We start from the raw sequence: 11,709 nt of genomic DNA on the forward strand, positions 1-11,709 counted from the left end.
AAAAATTCTCTCCGGCGTAGGGAATTGAACCCCGGTTTTCAGCTCTGCGTGCTGATGCTTTATCCGCTAAGCCACACCGGATACCACCCCGGCGTTGGACAGAATTGTCTCTGATTAAGTTCCAACTCTTGGGTTCCCTTTAGTGGCCGCCCTCTGCACTACGTCATAGATATCTATGAACATAGGACCGAAGCCCACACATGTGCTGAGGTGCACTCGTTATGAGTGACTAGTTGGCCGGGATCCGACGGAATAAGCGCCGTCTTAAATCACGAAGTGATTTACGCATATCATATATATTATTTTAATGTACCGAAGTACATATGATATTTCCATGCAGATATTCTGCGTCATCATACGATGAAAGAGTAATGGAACGGAGAAAAATTCTCTCCGGCGCCGGGACTTGAACCCGGGTTTTCAGCTCTGCGTGCTGATGCTTTATCCACTAAGCCACACCGGATACCACCCCGGCGTCGGACAGAATTGTCTCTGGTTAAGTTCCAACTCTTGGTTTCCCTTTAGTGGCCACCCTCTGCACTACCGAATTCCACACATGTGTTGAGGTGATTTACGCATATCATATATATTATACTCCGACGCCGGGGTGGTATCCGGTGTGGCTTAGTGGATAAAGCATCAGCACGCAGAGCTGAAAACCCGGGTTCAAATCCCGGCGCCGGAGAGAATTCTTCTCCGTTCCATTACTCTTTCATCGTATGATGACGCAGAATATCTGCATGGAAATATCATATGTACTTCGGTACATTAAAATAATATATATGATATGCGTAAATCACTTCGTGATTTAAGACGGCGCTTATTCCGTCGGATCCCGGCCAACTAGTCACTCATAACGAGTGCACCTCAGCACATGTGTGGACTTCGGTCCTATGTTCATAGATATCTATGACGTAGTGCAGAGGGCGGCCACTAAAGGGAACCCAAGAGTTGGAACTTAATGAGAGACAATTCTGTCCGACGCCGGGGTGGTATCCGGTGTGGCTTAGCGGATAAAGCATCAGCACGCAGAGCTGAAAACCCGGGTTCAAATCCCGACGCCGAAGAGAATTTTTCTCCGTTCCATTACTCTTTCATCGTATTAATTACAAAGCTCTATTATTACGGTGTTATTATTATTATTAAACAACTCTTTATTCATCACATACTAATATAAACATTTTAAATTCAGGAATGAAAAAATTATATAACACTGCAGTAAATTAGTTTCGGGGGAATGGTTTCAGGCTAAATTAAAATAAAACTCAAAATATAATACTGTATTTTCATTGAAAAATACATCGAATGCCGAAGCTCAGTCACAGGTAAAATTGTTAGGACTTGTATTGGATTCTAAACTAGCACGGGATGAACATATTAATCTGTTAAGTATTAGGCTATCAAGAGTAATTTACTTATTAAGACATTTAAAACCTTTAATACCAAAATTTTACCTCATAAATTCTTATTACGCCTTTTTCAATAGTATATATTATCATATGGTATTTATATTTGGAGAAATAGCAGTAGTATATCCAAGATTCTCATTCTATAAAAAAAGCTATACGCATTTTAACAAGAAAAATTTTAACTCTCATAATAGTACATTATGCAACGAGCCTATAATGATAGTAATTAAGACACAAGTATGGTTATTTATGAAACGAGCGCAAGCGAGTTTCATAATGTTCATTCGAGCGTCTTAATTACCATTATAGACAAGTTTCATACGACTTTTTATGATCTAACTTGAAATTATTCAGATGTATACATTTTATTTATATCTGACAAGATCGGAAGTGACCTTGTTCTAGGTCGTGAATTATGAGACGTGCGCAGACGCGAAAGTATTGATTTTCTCCGAGGAACAATAATGTCATTGACCTTGATGTAATCCCGTTAAACTTGATATAACCTTGATTATTGAATTCGACATGGAAAAACGAGATGACAAATTGAATTTATTTGAATGTTATTTACAATTAACGCTAATTATTATAGTAACAGAACATAACCTTCTGCGACAGTATTGGATTTCCAGCCTCCGTGACTTTTCGCTAATTCTCTTTCGATTGCATATCCGAGAATAATCGATACTTGCAGTTTTATAACGGTACAAAGCTGACTTGTCATTGGCTGAACACCTGTAAGTTGAGTTGTCATTGGCTAAACATCTGTACTTTAATTAATAGGTGTACTTTAATGACATGCATTAAAAGACTGCTACCAGGTGTATAATTACTACATTTCGGCATGGTCGAGCATAAATTTATCTATATTCCAAAGTCTAATGAAAATTAAGAAAAACTTTAACACTTATAACCCTAAAACAGAAGTTCATCACTGTAATACAAGGTACAATTGAGGAGTTGAATCGAAAACTGGCGTAATCCATGTCTTGTTCTTTTTCCGTTCAATGCATTATTAGATTCTGTAGCGTGTATTTTGTCATCCTACAAAGTTTCGATTTGATATCTCTTTTCTAGTGGTCTGTGGTACAGTATAAGTGTTGAGATGTTTTCACAGTTTAATGTTAATTACACTGGTCAACAATGAAAATGTTTCGGGCTCAAAAATAGCAAATTCTTATGTATTTCCACCTGCTGAATCAAAAATCACCATAAAAATGACAGGTTAGCTCTTGCTTTGGAGATAAAGTGACATTTCAGTTATTAGAGTCAACATTTCCAGTTTGGGGAAATTTGGGGGAAATTTTGATTTGCGAGTTGACACACTTGTCAAATAACAAAACACAAATGCTCTTCAGCTGTTTGTAAGTTACAACCATAGATATTGTTGCTGTGACTTTGAATTTCATATTGTTTGTGCTGTAATTAATGCAGAATTTCTGGTTTGGAAATGTTTTTAAGTGTAAAATTTGTAAAATGCCATGAAAATTGTGTGTTTGAAATAGAAAATGAAGACAGTGTGGAACAAGAAGAAGAACCCAACAAGCCTTCCATATCCCATGACCCTGATTTTGAGGAAAAAAGATGATAAACCGCACAGACTGAGTCAAGCGGAATTGAGTGATCTCATTAGAGACCTTGACCTGTCAAAGGAGAAGGCAGAAATTCTAGGGTCTAGATTACAGCAATGGAATCTTCTCGAACGTGATGTAAGGGTCTCACAGGACAGACAACGTCACAGGGATCTGCTTCCTATTTTTCTTTTTTTGAAGAAATACAAACTCGTTTGCTGCGACATTAATGGCTTGATGAAATGTTTGAATTTGAACCATGATCCAACTGAATGGAGGCTATTCATACATTCCTCCAAGCTTAGTTTGAAAGCTGTATTACTTCACAATGGCAACCGTCTTCCTTCTATTCCTGTTGGTCATGGAGTTCACATGAAGGAGACTTATGCAAATATGACAGCCCTCTTCGACTCAATCGAATATCATGAACACAAGTGGAAAATCTGTGGTGATCTAAAAGTCATTGCTGTACTCTTAGGAATGCAACTGGGGTACACAAAATATTGCTGCTTTTTATGTATGTGGGACAGCAGGGATAGGAAATCACATTATATTCAAGCAGACTGGCCTGCATGAAATCATAACCCTAGCGAGAAAAATGTTGTTGCCGAGCCTCTCGTGGACCCAAAAGATGTTCTTCTTCCACCCCTGCATATTAAGCTGAGTTTGATAAAAAAATTTGTCACAGGTATGAACCAAGAAGGACAGGACTTTAAGTACGTAAGAGAGAAATTTCCGAAATTAAGTGCTGCCATAGTTAAAGGAAGGTATTTTTGTCGGGCCACAAATTCGAGAACTTGTAATGGATCCTGCATTTGACCAAGTTTTGGAGGGGAAAGAAAAGGAAGTTTGGGAAGCCTTCAAGGCAGTTATTCATGGATTTTTAGGCAACAAAAGAGATGATAACTACACTCAGTTGGTGACAGTGCTGCTGCAAAAATAACATCAACTCGGATGCAACATGTCCCTTAAAATCCATATTCTCCACTCCCACCTAGACTTTTTCCCTCCTAGTTGCGCAGCTGTCAGTGATGAACGCGGAGAAAGATTCCATCAGGATATTTCTGTTATGGAACAAAGATATCAAGGCCGTTGGAATGAAACAATGCTTGCGGATTACTGATGGTCTTTGCGTAGGGATGCTCCGGAACTCACTTACAAGCTAAAAGACGACGATCTCATGAAGCCACACATGATTCTCTTCAGACCCAACCATCTGCCAGGTATTCTTCCATCAATTTAGAACTCATAGAATGTAACTGCCATTAAAAAAAAATTAAATGCACTTTCAATGTTGTTGGCATATGTAATTAAAATGTATCGTTTTCTCTTAATCTGTTAAACTGAAATACTTTCACCTATTGTGTATCACAGAAACTAGAGCTAAGAAAATTTCTTCATTGTCATATTCGCTTTTATCAACCCAAAATTAGTAAGAATTGACTCATGAAGTGCAGGAAACATTCAATTTTTTTTTCTTTCCCAGTGTTATCAGGTGATAGTTGGAAGGATGTGTTTTCTAATTCCTACATACATACTTGGGACTTAAGAGAGAGCTTACTTTATTATTATTTTAATGTTACTCATTTTTTAAAATGCCCAGTGAATTTTATGTGTTCAGTGATGATGCATCTTTCGGTTCAAGCAAATGTGAAAATGAATGTGGTGAACGATGTATCGGTAACAAACAAAGCAACGAGAAAACGAAAAATAAATTCTGGATTCAGCTATCATGCCAAGAAAAGAAGATCTAAAAAATTATACTTCGAAAATCTCTATCTCAATATAGAGGTGTTGTTCAAACTTATTAGCTCTTACTACAGGCCAGAAAAGGGCACAACTCTAAAAAAAGAGTAAAGATCCTATTTCAAGTTTTGCAAGAGGACAAATGATGCTTCCACATTACCACGATCAACTGTCTGTGTTAGAGTTTGAATTTAGCACGTCCCAGATTGAATGTTACCTCTCAGTTTTTTTAGAGACTGCTGTGGTTTTACATCTTCTATATCCACTGTCACAATGATGACTCCAGCTTCTTTTACTACTTCCTACAGATAAAGTCGAAAAAGGATCCTAACACAGTATGACTATGTTCACAGTATACGAACTCTACAAATATTGAGGAGACAGTTCTCTTTTCAGATTCAGTCGAAATAAGAACCTCACAATGGTACGTTTCTGTTCATGGTTGTCAACGAAGATAAACGTTTAAAGTTACCCATATTTTTCCACATCGTGGTCACTCTTACAACCAGTGTGACTAGGACTTCGGTTTGTATAGCATGATAGTCAAGAGGAACGAAAATATTTACACAGCTGCGGAATATGCTCAGATTCTTCTGACCTATAGGCTGAATCCAGCTCTATTTAAGGTGACTGAAGGAAATGAGTATATCTTTGACTGGAGCCAAACTTCGACAAATCTTTTCAAGAATGAGAAACCCGGAACGAAAGATTAGGATTTCAAAATTCAGTCATATACAAAACTGAAAAATGTTTCTATTGGCATCGTGTCTGCTTCAGAGAGTTTTCACGGTTGTTAGTGTACATATTGTTTTTGCAAGAGAACGTAGCATTTAAGGGGTTACCTACAGCTTACAGCAGAAAATTTTGGAAATATTCAACATTTTTTCCTTCATTACTATATCTTGTACAATGATGAAAATTGGTGTGTTTAAAACACTATCCTCCTGCTATATGAAAAAAAAAAAAATTTTACGATTTAAAAAAATTATTTACATTTTTTTTTTTGTTCATAATTAGTTCACTGTAGAGATCCAACATTCTGTGATGACATTTTTTGTGTGTATTTATATATGTCATATCTACAATATGATGCAAGATCACTCTTTTACCTTTGATAGATTCTCTGATAAAAAAATTAATTAATATAAAAATGGTCAAATTAATATCAGTATTTTCTTCTAACACAAAATAAAAAAAAATATTATTTATTAAGGAATGTAGTTGAAAGAGCATGATATTGTAAATATGAATTTTAGCAATAAAATAAAAGAGAGAGAACATGAAAAAGTTAACAAGTTTATGAGTTATGAGGGAAAAGCTTCATCACTGCACAGTGAACTGCCACCATTTTTACTTTTGAAAAAAAAAAAGTATTTTTTTTAATCCTAAAAATATTTTTTTCATATAGGAGAAGGACAGTGTTTTACACATAACAATTTTCATTGTTATATAAGAAACAGCAATGGAGGAAAAAATGTTGAATATTCCAAACATTTTATTGCTGTAAGCTATACCTAACCCCTTAACAGATTTAGATGATCCAGCAGCCCACCAAACCCTGTGAAGTCGAGGAAGGAAAATGATGTAAGGAGTCTGTACACATTCCTGACAGAAGAACAGAAGACTTAGGTTACTTCGTACTAGTCTTTGCTAAGTTTAATCAATTTACTTGACTTTTGTTGTATCTAGCACATTTTTTTCGTAAAGAATTTCCTCATCTTTTCTCTTTTTTTACACAATAACTTTACCATTTCAAGTGGAATCTTTAATATTGTTCTGAAAATATGGTTGTGTTTACAAAAAAAAAAAAAAAGAAGCATTTTACTTTAATCATTTCTCACGAATTTTAAAATGTGATGAATCACAATGTTATCCTCAAAACAGTATAAATTGTGTGTTCATATTCCTTGTGTAATCCTCTTTATTTAATCCTCAACAAGAAAAATGGCAGAAGGTAATTTGTTCTGCCGTTTTTTTCAAGCACAGGGTAATTGAATGGAAGAAAAGCCATTGAATGGAATAAGGACAATTGCAAGGTTATTTTATAACGACTATTTCTTCCTTACTGTATACACATTTATATCAATTACAATATTTTTCAGTTAATAAAATATTGAATAATAGCGTGAATCTCCGTTATTTACTATGACCAAAGAATTTGTTATTTATACAGCTACTCAAATATTTCAAAGTCCTTTTTCTCAAAACTTAAATTTCTGGGTTACGTCCGTATTCCATTCAACTCCTCATATTATTGTCTTTCAGAACCTAGAGTTACATTAATTTGGTCCAAAAATAGTTCAATTCTATTGCAATAACAATGTTGAATTAGTTACCACAAAAGGCACATAATGCGAGTTATATACAATTTAAATCTGTTTTGTATAACTGGTTAATGAACCATCCATTCTATAGTATTAGTGAATTTCTTGACTCTATTGTAAATATATTCTAAATTTATAAACTTCATTTGCTCTTCATTATTAGGATTACTGTTACTATTGGTTATTTTTGTTATTATTATTATTATTATTACCAGTATTGTATTTCATTTGTATTGTTGTATTAATCTATTTTTATATTTTGTGTCAAATATTATTTTATTTTATGTCTACTGCAACAAACTGTTGCTCATGACATTAATAAACAATTGATTGATTGATTGATTATATATGATATATAGGTAAATTAATTAAGGAAATAAGCAAATATTAATAAACAGTAAAAGAACTCTGTCCCAAGAATAAAGAGAGCTCAAGACAAATTTACCTCTCTACCTCGCTCAGGTGTCATGTTCTATGCAAATGTTTCTGCAGGACAGTGAGGCCGCAGTGGTCTCTGGTAAACGAATCTCGAAAACATATGAGACATCTTACCATTGCACAGTGGGCCAGAATGTCAATGTAGCTGGCTGGAAAGAATTATACATTTCAAAGTTACTGAAGTTGGTGTTTCTACACTGTAAACACTAACCAGATTCTGATACCCGAAACGCAGAAAGGGATTCGGAAAGATTAACAACAGAAATATATAGCGGTAATATGATTGATAAACACTCAGTTGGTCTGCACCCAGTTGTGAGTTGGAGCGATACAAGGGAAGATCGTTCTGTGTTTTGTGCCTAAGCAAAATATTTCGTTGAAAAATTTCTTAAAATCTTATATTTTAAGGTTATTAAAATTGTGAAAAACGATAAACGGGATAGACAATATTAGATAAGATTTAAACCATTTGTGCACGTGACCCCGGATTCCGTAATTGTATATTTTTCGAAGGAGAATATCGTGATTAATGGTGTCAAACGCTTTTGATAAATCCACAAATATTGCCAATGTTTTATGTCCTTCATATAGTTCTTGATAAATGTTTTCAAGAGTTGAACATACTGCCGTTGTCGTTGAGTTTTTGGAGATGAAGCCATGTTGATTTCCAGATAAACAATTTTGATATTTCAGGAAGGAGGTAATTTTGTCATGCATTACTTTCTCAAGGACTGTCGAAACTGCTGGCAAAAGAGCAATAAGGCGGTAGTTGTTTGGACTTGTTTTTTCCTCGCCTTTGTAGAGAGGTTTTATGACGCTATTTTAAAGATAGAAGGAAAAAATGCCTGTAGTGAGGAACAGATTGATGTAGCTTTGATATTTTAACAATATCGAATGAATAAATGAATAATATGTGCATCAGTTATTAAATGGTTAAGCTGGAAATTCTTCATGGTGGTTAGCACACATTCCGAACTCGGCATCGGGCTAGGTAGAGGTGCAACGGACCCACTAGAAATCGAAGAACTCAGAATTCAAACCATTTTCGATGTAAAGTAGATATCTCAAATATAATACATTTGATTAAAGAACTTTTTTGTGTGCATGAATTTCCTGCAATTGCCATTATGTGACAATGAATAGTGTCAGAAAAGTGAAATATTTAAAAATATATTTCAAGTAATATAAGTTGATATTTGTGAAAGAAAAAACAGCAAGTATAGTTCGATAATCTTTAAGAAAATCTTAATAATAGGTTTTTGAAGTAAAAATAATGTAATGAGATTAGACTTCGAAATGCCCCCTATGCGTTTATATTAATTTAAATGTTGGTAGCCAATTATTATTCGTAAATATTTACCCTTATATTATAAACATTCAAGTAGATCCATGTAGAGTACAATGCTGAATATGAAAAAATATGTTTGTGAACTTTAAGTTATTATCATAAGCATTTAGCCATATTTTGAAACCAGTTATGGTCAATGAAAATTGTATTAAGGATATTTTAGAGATATTTAACAAAGTATGTTAGAACCTAACTGTTCTCCATCAATTTTCATACCTTTATTGGCTTTTTTTGTATGAGCTATTCCAATTTTATCCAGAAAAGACCAGAAATGTATCGTTAGTATAAGAGTAAATATATTCAGAAAATTCTTCTAATTTAATTTTCAATAAGTCATTTATAGAAAGAAGAACTAATTATAGATCCTAAGTTTGTGAAACACAAATATTTACATTTTAGCTTCTCTAACTTGATCGTTAATTTTAGTTGCCTGACATCAGTTATAATATTTCAATTATTAAGTTCTATAATTATATTATATTATATTAAAATGAAAAGTAAGATAATGTTTTCAACTGACGCGTAATTCCCCACAATTAAGGAAAATCAATACAACTTTTTGCGTCTGGAGAATGGTAAAACTTCAAAACTAGCTGAATCTTATTTTCAACATTCTGTATAGGACATGATAACACCATTTCCTTCCATGAAATTGGTAATGATTTTATAAAATGCGAATGCAAGCATTCCGTAAAGATATAAATATCACGATCTCTCCTTTGCGTTTCATTTATCATTTTCTAGAGCTCTATATAGAGCTCTAATCATTTTCAACTGAACTGCGCCATCAAGCGCTGAAGAACGATACCAACAACTATGTACCTGCACCTGCAGTGGATGCTTGCGTCATCTGTGAGACACTTTTGAACTGTCAGTTTCCTAGTTCCAGGTTTTGGCACAGATTTCAGCACAGACTGCAAGCACTCACGAGCATTCCGATGTCAAAGTTGCTGAGTATCTCGGCGAAATGAATATTATAGTGGATAATCAATAACTTTATTAGTCATTATTTATGTTACTATTATTACCATTTCTTTCACCACAATCCTCAATTTCCTATCGTTTCTGTAATATTTTTCTGTCAATCTATCAATATACCAAGGGAAAGTTCAGTGGATTGCATTCTTAATGGTACTATGTATTTTCTTGATTGGAGCTACAATATTATTACTCAAGTAGCGAAGCGTGACTAAACTTTTGGGTAAGCTGGGCTGAAGACATAGTGATGTAGGTCGTAAACGCGGAAACGATCCTGTTTTTAATTAACTGAATTCGAAATTGATCTTGTTTCTTCTTCGAAAATATTTGGGAAAGCTCAGCTGACCCTGCCTAACCTGACGCTTCGCCACTGAATTTATTAGCAACTTTCAATATTAGATTATTGCTTACGGTTACATTTTTCAATTTTCTTTCATCTTGTACTGTAACTACAATCCAGCTTCTCTTTAGTAGTAGATCATTTCCTATGGTTTCAAATAAAGCGTATTTCTTCGTTGTATTACAGCCACAATTCAGCTATATTTTGTTATTGAATTGTTTCTAATGATTACATTTTAATGCGTTTCTATTCTCTTACTGAAGCTGCACTTATCAGCAGTTTTTTTATTTCTAGATTGTTCCACATGTTTCATTTTCAGTCTTGTTACTTACAGCTACAATATTATCAGCTACCTTTCATTTATAGATTATTCTTAATAATTTTATTTTTTAATGTGGTTCTATCTTGCTGCTGCAGTTTTAATTATCACCTGCCTTTCATTATTGCATTATTCCTTACTGCAGCTACAATATCAGTTGCCTGTCATTATAAAATTATTCTCTACTGCAGATACAATTATCAGTTGCCTCTGATTATTAGATTATTCCTTATTGCAGATACAATTATTAGTTGTCTTTCATTATTAGATTATTCCTTACTGCAGCTACAATATCAGTTGTCTCTCATTATTAGATTATTCCTTACTGCAGCTACAATATCAGTTTCTCTCACTATTAGATTATTCCTTACTACAGGTACAATTATTAGTTGCCTTTTATTATTAGATTATTCCTTACTGCATCTACAATTTCCAGTTGCCTTTCATTATTAGATTATTCCTTACTGGAGGTGCAATATCAGTTGCTTCTCATTATTAGATTACTTCTTACTGCAGCAACAATATCAGTTGTCTCTCATTATTAGATTATTCCTTACTGCAGCTACAATATCAGTTGTCTCTCATTATTAGATTATTCCTTACTGCAGCTACAATATCAGTTTCTCTCACTATTAGATTATTCCTTACTACAGGTACAATTATTAGTTGCCTTTTATTATTAGATTATTCCTTACTACAGGTACAATTATTAGTTGCCTTCTATTATTAGATTATTCCTTACTGCATCTACAATTTCCAGTTGCCTTTCATTATTAGATTATTCCTTACTGGAGGTGCAACATCAGTTGCTTCTCATTATTAGATTACTTCTTACTGCAGCAACAATATCAGTTGTCTCTCATTATTAGATTATTCCTTACTGCAGCTACAATATCAGTTTCTCTCACTATTAGATTATTCCTTACTACAGGTACAATTACTAGTTGTCTTTCATTATTAGATTATTCCTTACTGCAGCTACAATATCAGTTGTCTCTCATTATTAGATTATTCCTTACTGCAGCTACAATATCAGTTTCTCTCACTATTAGATTATTCCTTACTACAGGTACAATTATTAGTTGCCTTTTATTATTAGATTATTCCTTACTGCATCTACAATTTCCAGTTGCCTTTCATTATTAGATTATTCCTTACTGGAGGTGCAATATCAGTTGCTTCTCATTATTAGATTATTTCTTACTGCAGCAACAATATCAGTTGTCTCTCATTATT

The 11,709-nt window shown here is 34.0% G+C and overlaps 2 non-coding genes across 2 annotated transcripts; one reads left to right on the forward strand and one right to left on the reverse strand.

The window, feature by feature from the left end:
- Positions 1-391: 391 nt before the first annotated feature.
- On the reverse strand, positions 392-463 carry TRNAC-GCA (transfer RNA cysteine (anticodon GCA)). Its single transcript has one exon. It is a non-coding gene; the product is annotated as a tRNA-Cys (tRNA).
- Positions 464-613: 150 nt separating this feature from the next.
- Positions 614-685, forward strand: TRNAC-GCA (transfer RNA cysteine (anticodon GCA)). Its single transcript has one exon. It is a non-coding gene; the product is annotated as a tRNA-Cys (tRNA).
- The last annotated feature ends 11,024 nt before the right edge of the window (positions 686-11,709 follow it).

Source organism: Periplaneta americana, chromosome 14 (assembly GCF_040183065.1).
Source record: "Periplaneta americana isolate PAMFEO1 chromosome 14, P.americana_PAMFEO1_priV1, whole genome shotgun sequence".
Classification (NCBI taxonomy): domain Eukaryota; kingdom Metazoa; phylum Arthropoda; class Insecta; order Blattodea; family Blattidae; genus Periplaneta; species Periplaneta americana.